The sequence below is a fragment of the Ranitomeya variabilis genome, chromosome 5, assembly GCF_051348905.1.
Source record: "Ranitomeya variabilis isolate aRanVar5 chromosome 5, aRanVar5.hap1, whole genome shotgun sequence".
Classification (NCBI taxonomy): Eukaryota; Metazoa; Chordata; class Amphibia; order Anura; family Dendrobatidae; genus Ranitomeya; species Ranitomeya variabilis.
Genome location: NC_135236.1, coordinates 543,825,219 through 543,843,385, shown reverse-complemented (window position 1 = coordinate 543,843,385; position 18,167 = coordinate 543,825,219).

The following is an 18,167-nucleotide window of genomic DNA, read 5'->3' as shown; positions in this document are numbered from 1 at the left end:
GATTGCATCTCTCTCTGGCTCCTCGTGCCATGCTGCCAATTCAGATAAGATAAGTGTCTGTTTTTTGTCTCTGTGCACACATGCAGTGTGCTTTGCAATTCAGTGCAATTTGTTGTGTTTTTTGTCCAGCTTAGACTTTGTTTGGATTTTTCAGTCATGCTGGATTCTCAGGAGATGCAGATGTACTTTCTATGTCTTTAGTTAGATGTGGAATATTTGTATTATCTGCTGTGGATATTTTTAGGATTTTAATACTGACCACTTAGAATTCTGTTCTATCCTTTTCTATTTAGCTAGAAGTGCCTCTTTTGCTAAATCCTGTTTTTCTGCCTGCGTGTGTCTTTCCTCATACTCACAGTCAATATTTGTGGGGGGCTGCCTATCCTTTGGGGTTCTGCTCTGAGGCAAGATAGAATTCCCATTTCTATCTATAGGGGTATTTAGTTCTCCGGCTGTGTCGAGGTGTCTAGGACGTGTTAGGTACATTCTAGTTGCGGTGTTAGTTTAGGGTTTGCGGTCAGTACAGGTACCACCTACTCCTGAGAAAGTCTTTCATGCGGCTCCAAGGTTACCAGATCATAACACAAGTCCCTGCAACCCGCATTCCGGACCCCAGCGTAGATGGAGCAGACCGGCACCGGAGCGACCACATCTGAAGCAGGTATGAAGAACGACCCTGCCCTGATGACCGACACCACTCCAGCGACTGCTCGTGCCACCGCTACTGACTCCGTTCCAGTGACTGATCTTGCAGAAGCCGCTACCTCTGCTGCAGCAAATGCCCATACTCAAGCTATGCAGACTTCCATCGCTGCGCATGATATAACAATCCACGAAAGACAGACTAGTGGGGTTTATCTGGCATCGGGTGTGACCCTGGATTCTACCCTTCCCAGGCCAATAAGGGTTATGTGCCAGGTAAAGCCCTGGAAGATACTGCAATAAACCTCGAAACCACGACATATAAATAGTTAACTGTTCATTTCTTCTTTGCTGCTTAAACCCGTCTAGGGTTAACTCTTAAAGGGATCCCTTTGTTTACCCGGGATCCCTATTGTTTCAAGTTTGCACAAGTTTTCCTGCTTTTATTCTAAAGAACATTAGAATCATGGACGGTGAATGATTCACAAACTGTCGCTGTAAATAGTTTGCACCTTCTTAAAGGTGCTCTCTACTGGTTTTACAAAGAAGAGCTTTTTGAAGAGACTGTTCCTGATGACAGCATGAAAGTTCTTGTTGTTTTACAAGGTGATAACTGACTTGCAAATTGACTGTTTGCACTACCTCAGAAAGGACTGGGTTTCCTCTTAAAGGGGATGTTAGTTGTTGCACTTCGCTTAAAAGTGATATTGCCTTAAGAAGTTAGATAGTAATAATGTTTTACATAGTAATAGTACGTAGTTAGCAAACTAGTGATAGGAAATGTTTGATAATGTTGAAAGTGAACGTTTACTGATGTACTTTAAATAAAATTGAGGACAAGCGGAAGTTGAAAGCTGAATTTCAATAAAGTGAACCCGTAGGGGTTAGTGAGTCCTCCAGAGAGCCATAGACAGATGGATGATAGACTTTATACTTAGAAAAAGAAAAGCGTTAAATTATTGTTATAGCACTTAGTAGGTAGAATATCTGTACGGGTAATTGGTTCTATAGATAGATCATAATTATTTTCAATTTGCTTTTGCACAATGTAAATATGTTCTTATTTGTAACGTTCAAGTGTCCTCACCTCCCATAAAGGGAAGCACTGTTAAATTATTTCCAAAAATTCCAAAAATTTTGTATGTCTTTTGCTAACATGTATTGTTGTTCTTCTTTTCCCAGTCTCGGAGTACTGGATTTAACGGGGGGAGTGCAGCGCCCCAGAGTCCTGGTTGCTGCAGTAATGTCGCTCTTCCACCAGGGGGAGTGATATTACGTCTGATGGTACTAAAGGAGTTCACCTGACCAGGTATCACAGTCACACACTACACTTCACACTCCAGTCCACCAGGGGGAGCCTTGCTTCTATCTATTAGGGCACTCCTCACACACGGGTAAAACTGGTGGGTTGGATAGCAAGTCAGTGAGAAGCTGCCTGGGTTTGACCCAGAGAGGACCTGTCCGGCAGACAGGGGGAGAAGGAGGAACATCTGAGCTGCAGACAGAGGGTCTCTGTCAGGGGTGGGATCCTGACAGAAGCCAAGCACGAGATAGAACGTTACGGAGCTGCGCCTGCACCTCATGCGGCAGCATCCTAAGAAAGGACACAAAGCGAAGTATATTGTGGAGAGTGAGAAACAAAGTCACAGCACAAGGAGATAATACTGGGAGGAGTTCTGCCCCGAGATCGGCAGCCTCCTTCTGAGGCGCGTAGCCGGTGGCCGGAACACCGAGGGAGTAATTGACTCTACCCATTACTTCAGAGACCAGCAGGACAGTCAATTCCAAGTTGGCTGCCCGACCTTAATACCTAAGAAGACACAGAGGCAAATTGTTTGAGGGGCGTCTCTAGGGTCCCTATAAATAAGCTCCAGGACTACCCTGTCATACGGGTTGTCCTATCCACACCATCTGGGGGACAGAGAGAGAGAACATCAGAAACATCCACAAAAGTTGTGAGGACTATCCCGTGGTGCTCAGCAGGGAGGTACTACAACACACAGGCGCTAGTAGAAAGGCTACTGATTTCCATTTGGATAAAGGAAATCTGGATGTGCCTTCGGACCGGCCGGACTCAGCCTGCCCTGTGAACGGTACTCTGGACTGTGGACCCTGAAGTTTTCAGTAAAAGGAAAAGAGACTGCAACCTTTGTGTCCTCGTTATTCATTGCGCCTTACATCATCCACTATCACCATATACACATCTGGGAAGCCCTGGGGACATACTTCACCTGTGGGAAGGTATACCATCCGGCTGCCATTCCATCACCCCAGGGGATCCCTAAGCAGCGTCGGTCACCCTGACCAAATACCACAGGTGTCGTCACGAACACCGTACAAACTTCACCTTTAATTGGACTCCCCTCAAAGGGCCACGGACCGGGTCGGGCCACCGTGACATCCCCAGAAGAGAGATAGACCCGATGCCGAGTACCCCATTGGCCTTACGCGTGGGGGCGCTCCACTCTGATGGACCTAGAGAAGGTGTTTACAGAATTCCAGGTGGAGTATTTCTGTTGAACTAGAATCCCACTTTGACCAGTCTGGGCATGTGTAAGGGCCCCAGACGTCACTGCCATGTAATAGTGTGCAAGTACTGAGTATTTCACCACGGAACAGACAGACCAACAGTTGAGGCGTTTAATGACAGGAATCAGGTTCTCCTCGCAGGGAGGAAGCAGTGGAATATAACTTGCAAAAATATGGGAGTCAAACAGTGTAACAGAATTAAGCAGGATTTCTTGAGAAAAAAAGAACACTTTTCAGTCTGATGAGGACTTGCTTGAAGGGTCGTCTTCTCCAACGTCGGCACGGAGAAACAGTGGCGCTTGTCGTCCCTCTGTTGTCCGTGGGCTGAGTAGTCTATAGTAGGGTTGAGCGACTTTTACTTTTTCAAGATCGAGTCGGGTTTCGCGAAACCCGACTTTGTCAAAAGTCGGGTCGGGTGAAATCGGCCGATTATTGCGAAAAGTTGGGGATCCGACCGAAACACGAAACCCAATGCAAGTCAATAGAGAATCAAAGTCGGCAGTGAGTGGAGGACAGGAAAACACCAACAGAGCCCATTTTAATGCCAAAAACATCAATTCTTGTTACCTAAGCTTGTCAATCTTAATTTACCTTATAATAATAGTTAGCCCTTGAAAATTTGGGGGTCATTTGGCAACAGTTGTGGGGGGAGTAGGGCTGGCTCAAGTTTTTCGTGGGCCCAGGAAATGCGGACTACGTCACGGCGGTGTAGCAGGGAGAGGTAAGTATTTCAACTTTGCAAGTGCTGTGATCCTGAGCAAGCAGGGGGGCACACTCGTTCGCATTGCCACTGGCACAGGGCCCCTCAAAGTACGGCGTTGTGATTGACGGCAGGGGCGCCTCCCACCGGCAGAGACACTTTTGTGTACTATGAGGGGCCCTGTGCCAGTGATGTCGCCAACGAGTATGCCCCCCCACCTGTTGAAGGAACCTGCACTTTCATCTGCGCCTTCCTCTTTGTCCCCGTGTAAGGTGGTATAGTAAGCGGGAAGGGGAACCAGACTTTCTGCAGGGTCAGATACTGGCTATGTAGAGTGCAATGGGAATGTAGTGGTCTGGGTCAATGTACCAGCAGACTCATCTAGCAGTGGCTGGGCAATGGGCAGGATGAGGAGGAAACACAGATATAGACCCAAAGAATAAAGTAGGCTAAATGCAGTTCAAAATTGGTAACAGGAGTAAACAGGCAGCACTGCTTTGTTCAGTGGAGGAGAACAGCATGGGGCGGCAGACACCGTTAGTAGGCCCAACCAAACCAGTAGGCCAAAGGCAGTTTTAAAATTCCTATAGACCAAAAGCCTGAAGATTGAAGCTCAGGAAAAAAACACAGGAGAATACCAAGGAGCGACAGACACCATAGTAGGCCCAACCAAACTAGTAGGCCAAATGCACATTAATATGTGATATCGGCTGCAAATTGAGGCTCTGCTTTCTGCAGTGAAGGACAGCTGTATTGAGTGGCACAGACAGACACAGGTAGTAGGCCTAAATTATAAAAGTTGGCTCAATGCAGTTTAAAATTGGTTACAGGGGTACAAAGGCGGCAGAGCATTGTTAAGCGGAGTACGATTGTCAGGACTGGAGTGGCCCAGACAGACTTAGTAGGCCTAAAACAAAAAAGTAGGCGCAATGCAGTTAAAAATGGGTAACAGGGGTACACAGGCAGCATTGTTTTGGTCAGCGGAGGACAATTAGTAGGAGTGGCGCAGACAGACTTACTAGGCCTAAAATAAAAAAGTTGGCTCAATGCAGTTCAAAATGGGTAACGGGTACACAGGCAGCATTGTTTTGGTCAGCGGAGGACGATTAGAAGGAGTGGCGCAGACAGACTTACTAGGCCTAAAATAAAAAAGTTGGCTCAATGCAGTTCAAAATGGGTAACGGTACACAGGCAGCATTGTTTTGTTAGGCGGAGGACGATTGCTTGGAGTGGCGCAGACAGACTTACTAGGCCTAAAATAAAAAAGTTGGCTCAATGCAGTTCAAAATGCTTTGTGAAAAAAGAAAAAAAAAAAAAGCATGAACCGCACATCCCAAAATCATACGTTGATCTAAAGCCGCTAGGCAAAAATTTATATACTGAACATGAGGTTTTCAGTTTAACATTCTGATCAGACTGTATGAAGCCCACTGCCACTTCACGGCAAACCTCGTAGTGGGTCCTAACGCCCTAACGGAGCGGAGCCGTGCGGCGACCACCGCCGCAGCAGCCATGCATCAGCAGGGCGGACGGCCTGTTGCCCCACAGCACCCATGCTGCGAGACTGAGCCCCCATGACTCCAGACCGCGCCGCCCCACCAGCACAAAGCCACAGCAACAATGGCCGCCACACAGCACCAGCACCAAAATGAAAGGAGCATTAAACTCACCTTCCTCCAGCTCTTCAGTGAGAGCCAAGATGGGCTAGACCCCTTACTTTGCAGTCTCCTGCTAATTAAAATCACCTGTGCCAAATGGGAGGAGTGCTGGTATAAGAAAGAGACAAGAACATGCTTTGTGAAAAAAGAAAAAAAAGAGCATGAACCGCACATCCCAAAATCATACGTTGATCTAAAGCCGCTAGGCAAAAATGTATATACTGAACATGAGGTTTTCAGTTTAACATTCTGATCAGACTGTATGAAGCCCACTGCCACTTCACGGCAAACCTCGTAGTGGGTCCTAACGCCCTAACGGAGCAGAGCCGTGCGGTGACCACCGCCGCAGCAGCCATGCATCAGCAGGGCGGACGGCCTGTTGCCCCACAGCACCCATGCTGCGAGACTGAGCCCCTATGACTCCAGACCGCGCCGCCCCACCAGCACAAAGCCACAGCAACAATGGCCGCCACACAGCACCAGCACCAAAATGAAAGGAGCATTAAACTCACCTTCCTCCAGCTCTTCAGTGAGAGCCAAGATGGGATAGACCCCTTACTTTGCAGTCTCCTGCTAATTAAAATCACCTGTGCCAAATGGGAGGAGTGCTGGTCCAAGAAAGAGACAAGAACATGCTTTGTGAAAAAAGAAAAAAAAGAGCATGAACCGCACATCCCAAAATCATACGTTGATCTAAAGCCGCTAGGCAAAAATTTATATACTGAACATGAGGTTTTCAGTTTAACATTCTGATCAGACTGTATGAAGTCCACTGCCACTTCACGGTAAACCTCGTAGTGGGTCCTAACGCCCTAACAGAGCGGAGCCGTGCGGCGACCACCGCCGCAGCAGCCATGCATAAGCAGGGCGGACGGCCTGTTGCCCCACAGCACCCATGCTGCGAGACTGAGCCCCCATGACTCCAGACCGCGCCGCCCCACCAGCACAAAGCCACAGCAACAATGGCCGCCACACAGCACCAGCACCAAAATGAAAGGAGCATTAAACTCACCTTCCTTCAGCTCTGCAGTGAGAGCCAAGATGGGCTGGACCCCTTACTTTGCAGTCTCCTGCTAATTAAAATCACCTGTGCCAAATGGGAGGAGTGCTGGTCCAAGAAAGAGACAAGAACATGCTTTGTGAAAAAAGAAAAAAAAAGAGCATGAACCGCACATCCCAAAATCATACGTTGATCTAAAGCCGCTAGGCAAAAATTTATATACTGAACATGAGGTTTTCAGTTTAACATTCTGATCAGACTGTATGAAGCCCACTGCCACTTCACGGCAAACCTCGTAGTGGGTCCTAACGCCCTAACGGAGCGGAGCCGTGCGGCGACCACCGCCGCAGCAGCCATGCATCAGCAGGGCAGACGGCCTGTTGCCCCACAGCACCCATGCTGCGAGACTGAGCCCCCATGACTCCAGACCGCGCCGCCCCACCAGCACAAAGCCACAGCAACAATGGCCGCCACACAGCACCAGCACCAAAATGAAAGGAGCATTAAACTCACCTTCCTCCAGCTCTTCAGTGAGAGCCAAGATGGGCTAGACCCCTTACTTTGCAGTCTCCTGCTAATTAAAATTACCTGTGCCAAATGGGAGGAGTGCTGGTCCAAGAAAGAGACAAGAACATGCTTTGTGAAAAAAGAAAAAAAAAGAGCATGAACTGTTGTGAAATTGGATTTTGGGCTCCCCCGGTGGCCACTGGTGGAATTGAACTGGTGTGCATCATCCCCTCTGTTCACCTGTTTCCATCAGGATGTGGGAGTCGCTATTTAACCTTGCTCCTCTGTCACTTCCATGCCGGTCAACATTGTAATCAGAAGCCTTTCTGTGCATGTTCCTGCTGCTAGACAACTCCCAGCTAAGTTGGACTTTTGTCCTCGTTTGTTTTTGCATTTTGTTCCAGTTCACTGCTGTAGTTTCGTTTCTGTGTCTGGAAAGCTCTTGTGATCTGAAATTGCCACTCTGATGTTATGAGTTAATACTAGAGTCTTAAAGTAATTTCAGGATGGTATTTTGATAGGGTTTTCAGCTGACCATGAAAGTGCCCTTTCTGTCTTCCTGCTATCTAGTAAGCGGACCTCAATTTTGCTAAACCTATTTTCATACTACGTTTGTCATTTCATCTAAAATCACCGCCAATATATGTGGGGGCCTCTGTCTGCCTATCGGGGAAACTTCTCTAGAGGTGAGCCAGGACTATATTTTCCTCTGCCAGGATTAGTTAGTCCTCCGGCCGGCGCTGGGCGTCTAGGGATAAAAAACGTAGGCAACGCTACCCGGCTACTGTTAGTTGTGCGGCAGGTTTAGTTCATGGTCAGTTTAGTTTCCATCCTTCCAAGAGCTAGTACTTATGTTTGCTGGGCTATGTTCTCTTGCCATTGAGAACCATAACAGTTTGACCGGCCCCAAAAAAGGGTTAAATTAATTGACAGAGAAAGGAGAGAAAAGAGAAGTCTGCTGAAGATTTTTTTTTTTTTTTCCCCTTCCCTTCAGTTCTGAGTGTGCTTGTAATTGAATCTCTTGCAAGTCTGCCTATATTGCAGCCTTTCTCTCTCTCTCTCTCCTTCTAATCCTGGAATGGCTCTGTGTTCACCTGTTTAAAATGGATATTCAGAGTTTAGCTGCAGGTTTGAATAATCTCACCACGAAAGTTCAAAATTTACAAGATTTTGTTGTTCATGTTCCTATATCTGAACCTAGAATTCCTTTGCCTGAATTTTTCTCGGGGAATAGATCTTGCTTTCAAAATTTCAAAAATAATTGCAAGTTGTTTTTGTCCCTGAAATCTCGCTCTGCTGGAGATCCTGCTCAGCAGGTCAGGATTGTGATTTCCTTGCTCCGGGGCGACCCTCAGGATTGGGCTTTTGCATTGGCTCCAGGGGATCCTGCGTTGCTCAATGTGGATGCGTTTTTTCTGGCCTTGGGGTTGCTTTATGAGGAACCTCAGTTAGAGCTTCAGGAGGAAAAGGCCTTGATGTCCCTATCTCAGGGGCAAGACGAAGCTGAAATATACTGCCAGAAATTCCGTAAATGGGCTGTGCTTACTCAGTGGAATGAGTGCGCCCTGGCGGCGAATTTCAGAGAGGGTCTCTCTGATGCCATTAAGGATGTTATGGTGGGGTTCCCTGTGCCTGCGGGTCTGAATGAGTCCATGACAATGGCTATCCAGATCGATAGGCGTCTGTGGGAGCGCAAACCTGTGCACCATTTGGCGGTGTCTACTGAGAAGACGCCAGAGAATATGCAATGTGATAGAATTCTGTCCAGAAGTGAACGGCAGAATTTAAGACGAAAAAATGGGTTGTGCTTCTATTGCGGTGATTCAACTCATGTTATATCAGCATGCTCTAAGCGTACTAAGAAGCTTGATAAGTCTGTTTCAATTGGCACTTTACAGTCTAAGTTTATTCTATCTGTGACCCTGATTTGTTCTTTATCATCTATTACCGCGGATGCCTATGTCGACTCTGGCGCCGCTTTGAGTCTTATGGATTGGTCCTTTGCCAAACGCTGTGGGTATGATTTGGAGCCTCTTGAAACTCCTATACCCCTGAAGGGGATTGACTCCACCCCATTGGCTAGTAATAAACCACAATACTGGACACAAGTAACTATGCGGATTAATCCGGATCATCAGGAGATTATTCGCTTTCTTGTGCTGTATAACCTACATGATGTGTTGGTGCTTGGATTGCCATGGCTGCAATCTCATAACCCAGTCCTTGACTGGAAAGCTATGTCTGTGTTAAGCTGGGGATGTAAGGGGAAGCATGGGGACGTACCTGTGGTTTCCATTTCATCATCTATTCCCTCTGAGATTCCTGAATTCTTGACTGAATATCGTGACGTTTTTGAAGAACCTAAGCTTGGTTCATTACCTCCGCACCGGGAGTGCGATTGTGCCATAGATTTGATTCCGGGTAGTAAATACCCTAAGGGTCGTTTATTTAATCTGTCTGTGCCTGAACATGCTGCTATGCGAGAATATATAAAGGAGTCCTTGGAAAAGGGACATATTCGTCCTTCGTCATCTCCCTTAGGAGCCGGTTTTTTCTTTGTGGCTAAGAAAGATGGCTCTTTGAGACCGTGTATTGATTATCGGCTTTTGAATAAAATCACGGTTAAATATCAATATCCGTTGCCACTGCTGACTGATTTGTTTGCTCGCATAAAGGGGGCCAAGTGGTTCTCTAAGATAGATCTCCGTGGGGCGTATAATTTGGTGCGAATTAAGCAGGGGGATGAGTGGAAGACCGCATTTAATACGCCCGAGGGCCACTTTGAGTATTTGGTGATGCCTTTTGGTCTTTCAAATGCCCCTTCAGTCTTTCAGTCCTTTATGCATGACATTTTCCGTGATTATTTGGATAAATTTATGATTGTGTATCTGGATGATATTTTGATTTTTTCGGATGACTGGGACTCTCATGTCCAGCAGGTCAGGAGGGTTTTTCAGGTTTTGCGGTCTAATTCCTTGTGTGTGAAGGGTTCTAAGTGCGTTTTTGGGGTTCAAAAGATTTCCTTTTTGGGATATATTTTTTCCCCCTCTTCCATCGAGATGGATCCTGTCAAGGTTCAGGCTATTTGTGATTGGACGCAACCCTCTTCTCTTAAGAGTCTTCAGAAATTTTTGGGCTTTGCTAACTTTTATCGTCGATTTATTGCTGGTTTTTCTGATGTTGTTAAACCATTGACTGATTTGACTAAGAAGGGTGCTGATGTTGCTGATTGGTCCCCTGCTGCTGTGGAGGCCTTTCGGGAGCTTAAGCGCCGCTTTTCTTCCGCCCCTGTGTTGCGTCAGCCTGATGTTGCTCTTCCTTTTCAGGTTGAGGTCGACGCTTCTGAAATCGGAGCTGGGGCAGTTTTGTCGCAGAGAAGTTCCGATTGTTCCGTGATGAGACCTTGTGCCTTTTTCTCGCGTAAATTTTCGCCCGCCGAGCGGAATTATGATGTTGGGAATCGGGAGCTTTTGGCCATGAAGTGGGCTTTTGAGGAGTGGCGTCATTGGCTTGAGGGGGCTAGACATCAGGTGGTGGTATTGACTGACCACAAAAATCTAATTTATCTTGAGTCCGCCAGACGCCTGAATCCTAGACAGGCGCGCTGGTCGTTGTTTTTCTCTCGGTTTAATTTTGTGGTGTCCTACCTGCCGGGTTCTAAGAATGTTAAGGCGGATGCCCTTTCTAGGAGTTTTGACCCTGACTCCCCTGGTAACTCTGAACCTACAGGTATCCTTAAGGATGGAGTGATATTGTCTGCCGTTTCTCCAGACCTGCGGCGGGCCTTGCAGGAGTTTCAGGCGGATAGACCTGATCGTTGCCCACCTGGTAGACTGTTTGTTCCTGATGATTGGACCAGTAAAGTCATTTCTGAGGTTCATTCTTCTGCGTTGACAGGTCATCCTGGAATCTTTGGTACCAGGGATTTGGTGGCAAGGTCCTTCTGGTGGCCTTCCCTGTCTCGAGATGTGCGAGGCTTTGTGCAGTCTTGTGACGTTTGTGCTCGGGCCAAGCCTTGTTGTTCTCGGGCTAGTGGATTGTTGTTGCCCTTGCCTATCCCGAAGAGGCCCTGGACGCACATCTCAATGGATTTTATTTCGGATCTTCCTGTTTCTCAGAAGATGTCTGTCATCTGGGTGGTGTGTGACCGTTTCTCTAAGATGGTCCATTTGGTTCCCCTGCCTAAGTTGCCTTCTTCTTCCGAGTTGGTTCCTCTGTTTTTTCAAAATGTGGTCCGTTTGCATGGTATTCCGGGGAATATCGTTTCTGACAGAGGAACCCAATTCGTGTCTAGATTTTGGCGAGCATTCTGTGCTAGGATGGGCATAGATTTGTCTTTCTCGTCTGCTTTCCATCCTCAGACTAATGGCCAGACCGAGCGGACGAATCAGACCTTGGAGACATATTTGCGGTGTTTTGTGTTTGCAGATCAGGATGATTGGGTTGCTTTTTTGCCTTTAGCGGAGTTTGCCCTCAATAATCGGGCCAGCTCTGCCACCTTGGTGTCTCCTTTTTTCTGTAATTCGGGGTTTCATCCTCGATTTTCTTCTGGTCAGGTGGAATCTTCGGATTGTCCTGGAGTGGATGCTGTGGTGGAGAGGTTGCATCAGATTTGGGGGCAGGTAGTGGACAATTTGAAGTTGTCCCAGGAGAAGACTCAGCTTTTTGCCAACCGCCGGCGTCGGGTTGGTCCTCGGCTTTGTGTTGGGGACTTGGTGTGGTTGTCTTCTCGTTTTGTCCCTATGAGGGTTTCTTCTCCTAAGTTTAAGCCTCGGTTCATCGGCCCGTACAAGATATTGGAGATTCTTAACCCTGTGTCCTTCCGTTTGGACCTCCCTGCATCTTTTTCTATTCATAATGTTTTTCATCGGTCATTGTTGCGCAGGTATGAGGTACCGGTTGTGCCTTCCGTTGAGCCTCCTGCTCCGGTGTTGGTTGAGGGCGAGTTGGAGTACGTTGTGGAAAAAATCTTGGGCTCCCGTGTTTCCAGACGGAAACTCCAGTATCTGGTCAAATGGAAGGGATACGGTCAGGAGGATAATTCTTGGGTGACTGCCTCTGATGTTCATGCCTCCGATCTGGTCCGTGCCTTTCATAGGGCTCATCCTGATCGCCCTGGTGGTTCTGGTGAGGGTTCGGTGCCCCCTCCTTGAGGGGGGGGTACTGTTGTGAAATTGGATTTTGGGCTCCCCCGGTGGCCACTGGTGGAATTGAACTGGTGTGCATCATCCCCTCTGTTCACCTGTTTCCATCAGGATGTGGGAGTCGCTATTTAACCTTGCTCCTCTGTCACTTCCATGCCGGTCAACATTGTAATCAGAAGCCTTTCTGTGCATGTTCCTGCTGCTAGACAACTCCCAGCTAAGTTGGACTTTTGTCCTCGTTTGTTTTTGCATTTTGTTTCAGTTCACTGCTGTAGTTTCGTTTCTGTGTCTGGAAAGTTCTTGTGATCTGAAATTGCCACTCTGATGTTATGAGTTAATATTAGAGTCTTAAAGTAATTTCAGGATGGTATTTTGATAGGATTTTCAGCTGACCATGAAAGTGCCCTTTCTGTCTTCCTGCTATCTAGTAAGCGGACCTCAATTTTGCTAAACCTATTTTCATACTACGTTTGTCATTTCATCTAAAATCACCGCCAATATATGTGGGGGCCTCTGTCTGCCTATCGGGGAAACTTCTCTAGAGGTGAGCCAGGACTATATTTTCCTCTGCCAGGATTAGTTAGTCCTCCGGCCGGCGCTGGGCGTCTAGGGATAAAAAACGTAGGCAACGCTACCCGGCTACTGTTAGTTGTGCGGCAGGTTTAGTTCATGGTCAGTTTAGTTTCCATCCTTCCAAGAGCTAGTACTTATGTTTGCTGGGCTATGTTCTCTTGCCATTGAGAACCATAACAATGAACCGCACATCCCAAAATCATACGTTGATCTAAAGCCGCTAGGCAAAAATTTATATACTGAACATGAGGTTTTCAGTTTAACATTCTGATCAGACTGTATGAAGCCCACTGCCACTTCACGGCAAACCTCGTAGTGGGTCCTAACGCCCTAACGGAGCGGAGCCGTGCGGCGACCACCGCCGCAGCAGCCATGCATCAGCAGGGTGGACGGCCTGTTGCCCCACAGCACCCATGCTGCGAGACTGAGCCCCCATGACTCCAGACCGCGACGCCCCACCAGCACAAAGCCACAGCAACAATGGCCGCCACACAGCACCAGCACCAAAATGAAATGAGCATTAAACTCACCTTCCTCCAGCTCTTCAGTGAGAGCCAAGATGGGCTAGACCCCTTACTTTGCAGTCTCCTGCTAATTAAAATCACCTGTGCCAAATGGGAGGAGTGCTGGTCCAAGAAAGAGACAAGAACATGCTTTGTGAAAAAAGAAAAAAAAGAGCATGAACCGCACATCCCAAAATCATACGTTGATCTAAAGCCGCTAGGCAAAAATTTATATACTGAACATGAGGTTTTCAGTTTAACATTCTGATCAGACTGTATGAAGCCCACTGCCACTTCACGGCAAACCTCGTAGTGGGTCCTAACGCCCTAACGGAGCGGAGCCGTGCGGCGACCACCGCCGCAGCAGCCATGCATCAGCAGGGCGGACGGCCTGTTGCCCCACAGCACCCATGCTGCGAGACTGAGCCCCCATGACTCCAGACCGCGCCGCCCCACCAGCACAAAGCCACAGCAACAATGGCCGCCACATGTTCTTGTCTCTTTCTTGGACCAGCACTCCTCCCATTTGGCACAGGTGACTTTAATTAGCAGGAGACTGCAAAGTAAGGGGTCTAGCCCATCTTGGCTCTCACTGAAGAGCTGGAGGAAGGTGAGTTTAAATGCTCCTTTCATTTTGGTGCTGGTGCTGTGTGGCGGCCATTGTTGATGTGGCTTTGTGCTGGTGGGGGGGCGCGGTCTGGAGTCATGGGGGCTCAGTCTCGCAGCATGGGTGCTGTGGGACAACAGGCCGTCCGCCCTGCTGGTGCATGGCCGCTGCGGCGTTGGTCGCCGCACGGCTCCGCTCCGTTAGGGCGTTAGGATCCACTACGAGGTTTGCCGTGAAGTGGCAGTGGGCTTCATACAGTCTGATCAGAATGTTAAACTGGAAACCTCATGTTCAGTATATAAATTTTTGCCTAGCGGCTTTAGATCAACGTATGATTTTGGGATGTGCGGTTCATGCTCCTTTTTTTTTTTTTCTTTTTACACAAAGCATTTTCTTGTCTCTTTCTTGGACCAGCACTCCTCCCATTTGGCACAGGTGATTTTAATTAGCAGGAGACTGCAAAGTAAGGGGTCCAGCCCATCTTGGCTCTCACTGAAGAGCTGGAGGAAGGTGAGTTTAAATGCTCCTTTCATTTTGGTGCTGGTGCTGTGTGGCGCCCATTGTTGCTGTGGCTTTGTGCTGGTGGGGGGGCGCGGTCTGGAGTCATGGGGGCTCAGTCTCGCAGCATGGGTGCTGTGGGACAACAGGCCGTCCGCCCTGCTGGTGCATGGCCACTGCGGCGTTGGTTGCCGCACGGCTCCGCTCCGTTAGGGCGTTAGGACCCACTACGAGGTTTACCGTGAAGTGGCAGTGGGCTTCATACAGTCTGATCAGAATGTTAAACTGAAAACCTCATGTTCAGTATATAAATTTTTGCCTAGCGGCTTTAGATCAACGTATGATTTTGGGATGTGCGGTTCATGCTCCTTTTTGTTTCTTTTTACACAAAGCATGTTCTTGTCTCTTTCTTGGACCAGCACTCCTCCCATTTGGCACAGGTGATTTTAATTAGCAGGAGACTGCAAAGTAAGGGGTCTAGCCCATCTTGGCTCTCACTGAGGAGCTGGAGGAAGGTGAGTTTAAATGCTCCTTTTATTTTGGTGCTGGTGCTGTGTGGCGGCCATTGTTGCTGTGGCTTTGTGCTGGTGGGGCGGCGCGGTCTGGAGTCATGGAGGCTCCCACACTAGGATCGGTTCGGGTTTCATAAAACCCGACTTTGCCTAAAAGTCGGCGATTTATGAAAATGACCGATCCGTTTCGCTCATTGCTAGTCTATAGGAGACCGCTGCCTGGGGTTTCGGGAATTAATGTGATATGCACAGGCTCTGAGCCTTTAGCTTTTACAGCACAGCCTATCCTGGGAAAACTATCATTAAGTGTCAGTCTATTATTAAGTTTCTCACTAGGAATCAAGGGCTCTGCACTGATACCGTGGGTACCAGGGGTCACAGTCTCTGTACTGATACCGTGGGAACCAGGGGGTCACAGTCTCTGCACGGGTCTCAAAGCGCCCCTCTCCAGTCACAGCAGAGTCCGCTTTCATGTACTCACAAGATGCAGTCTTTCTGGGCAATCTCCCTGTATTTGTCCTCTGACCGGGAGCTCTCTCTCTCTCTCTCTCGGTGCACAGCTGCGCCCTGCTCTGACCACTGCTCATGCTGCTCACACTGCCCTCTTCCTTGCGCGCGCGCGCGCGCCTTTTCCGCTCTCTGCCAGGCTTCCTTCCTATCCCAGTCTCTAAGTCTGCCCCCTGTGGAACCTGCAGCACAGCTCAATGGTTCCAGGCACAGAGCCGAGAAGGTAACCGCCCCCGGACTCTTCTTGTGCTTTACTTCCTTACAGCCATACAGGAGGACTGGGGTGATTATGGCATCGAAGATTTTTAGCCAGACCCTCACTGGTGGCTTCAGATGGTAGATTTTCCTTCGGATGGCATAGAAGGTTTTGCAGGCCTTGTCCTTCAGGGTCTCTATGGCTTGTTTGAAGCTCCCTAACTGGTGAATTTCCAGGCCCAGGTAGGTATACAGTATTTGTCAGTTTCTGTAAAAGCGCAGTTGTTTAGCATGAATGGAAGGTGCTGGTTTGGTCTTGGTTTTCTCTTCTGGAACACCATGATGTTGGTTTTTTTTGCATTGATCGGTAGTGCCCATGTGGAGCTGAATTTCTCCAATATTTTCAGATTTTCTTTTCATATATCTATATGTACACTACCATTCCAAAGTTTAGGGTCACCCAATTTTGTGTTTTCCATGAAAACTCATACTTTTATTAATCAAATGATTTGCCAAATGAATTAAAAATCTAGTCCAGCCATTGACAAGGTTCGAAAAAAAGACTTTTATTTGAAATAATAATTTTCTCCTTCAAACTTTATTTTCGTCAAAGAATGCTCCCTTTGCAGGAATTATAGCACTGCAGACCTTTGGCATACTAGCAGTTAATTTGCTGAGGTAATCAGGAGAAATTTCACCCCATGCTTCCAAAAGCCCCTCCCAGAAGTCGGTTTGGCTTGATGGGCACGTTTTGCTGTATGTTGTTTCCCAGTATCGCCTTGGTTACCTGTCTGCCACAGTACTACATTAATACGTTGCTTTGGAGGCTTTCTTACTTCATTTTATTTACTCTAGGGATATTGTCAAGGGTAGTACAATAAATATAATCGATCCCCTTGCATTAATACCATGGCAACGATTACAATCACACACCAAGCCGAGCACATCCACCTCACTACACGGATGCTGAGTTACCACTGCACGCACTGCGCATGCGCCGCTAGCTCAGCCCTACTGCGCATTTGCTTACTGCTGCTGCCCACACTACGTACTGCGCATGCGCCCCTAATTCGGCCCCACCGCGCAAGCGCAGGCTATTGCTGGTACTACACACAGCGCAAGCGCCGGCGTCCACCACATCCGGTCACAGCACTGGCTAGAGTATTTATATGGCGGCTCCGCGCCTTGAAACTCCTCAGCCTCCTCTGCCTAGACACAGTTTGTGTCGGCTTCCCCCACTTTGCCACCAACGCTAGTGTCTATGACCAGGATTGCGGCCCCGCTGCACTACCAATGGATGTAAGCTAACCAACCATGACAGATAAGTCCTTTTCATCTTTGCACCCAGTTATTCTTAGCAGTGTATTTACAGACCACAAGTCTTCCGGGCAGGTGTGCACATACGGCGCCAACACCACTGTGTATTTTGTGATATACTTCAGCCCTGCGAGCTCAACGCCACACGGGTAAGTATTGTGTATTCTATATCCTGTGGGATTGATGTTACCCATAGTATCCAATGGGAACTGTTCTAGCTTTTGTTCATTTGTATATTTGTGTTGCAGTGACCCCTCTTTTTGGGTAAATGGTACATATACACCATCTGGGATATCCTCTATTCGGATTACTGGCCATATACTCCTACACAGGGTAAATATCTATCTGTATGTCTTTATCCCTTTACGCCATGTATCAATGGGAATAACTGCAGAGACGTTTTACTGTAACGCACTAAGGACTAAGAGGTTGCCCAATGTCTAGGGGTTATTCATATACACTTATAGAGTGTCTTTAAGCTATCTCTCATCTTTTTCTATTACCTTAAACAGGTTATGCTTTGGGCCAGCCTCCCTTTTGATTACCCTTAAGGCTTCTTTCACACTTCAGTTGTTTGGCGTCAGTTAGCTCCGACATCGTGACGGATCAACGGATCCTTCAAAATTGTTTAGAAAACGGTTCTAACGGATCCGTTTTTTTGACGGATCAGTTACACTGATACATCAAAAAAAGGATCCGTTAGAACCGTTGCGACCGTTTTTCCATCCGTTGTAACCGTTTTTTGACGGATCCATTTTTTAAAAAAGGAGGATCTCAATGTGATTGGCTACTGGAAACTACTGGTAAACTATATATACAGTGTATTTACACCACATCTTTGAAAGGTTGTAGAGAAAGTGGCAAAGATGGAAGGAGTGCTGGCGAATATTGTGAAGATATGTGCGGATTTCACTTTTGAGGCAAATCGGTTGGCAGTCATCGTTCGAGACAAGGAGGAAGAAAGACTGCGCATCCTGCGGCAGCGGCGGAAGAGAAGGCTGTGGATCCATCCTATCACAGCCCAACGCATGACCCGTGGCGTTTATTCCACACTGTACATTGAATTGAGGGAAAATCCTCAAAAATTCTTCAGCTATGTGCGAATGAAAGCGGAAAATTTTGAAATTTTGTTGGGCCATGTGGAAGAATCAATACGCAGACGAGACACCCAGATGCGCTTCTCCATATCACCAGCGGAGCGTCTGATGGTGACTATTCGGTAAGTTATTCTTTTTTTTAATGATTCTCATTCATCAGACTTATAACTGTAATGTT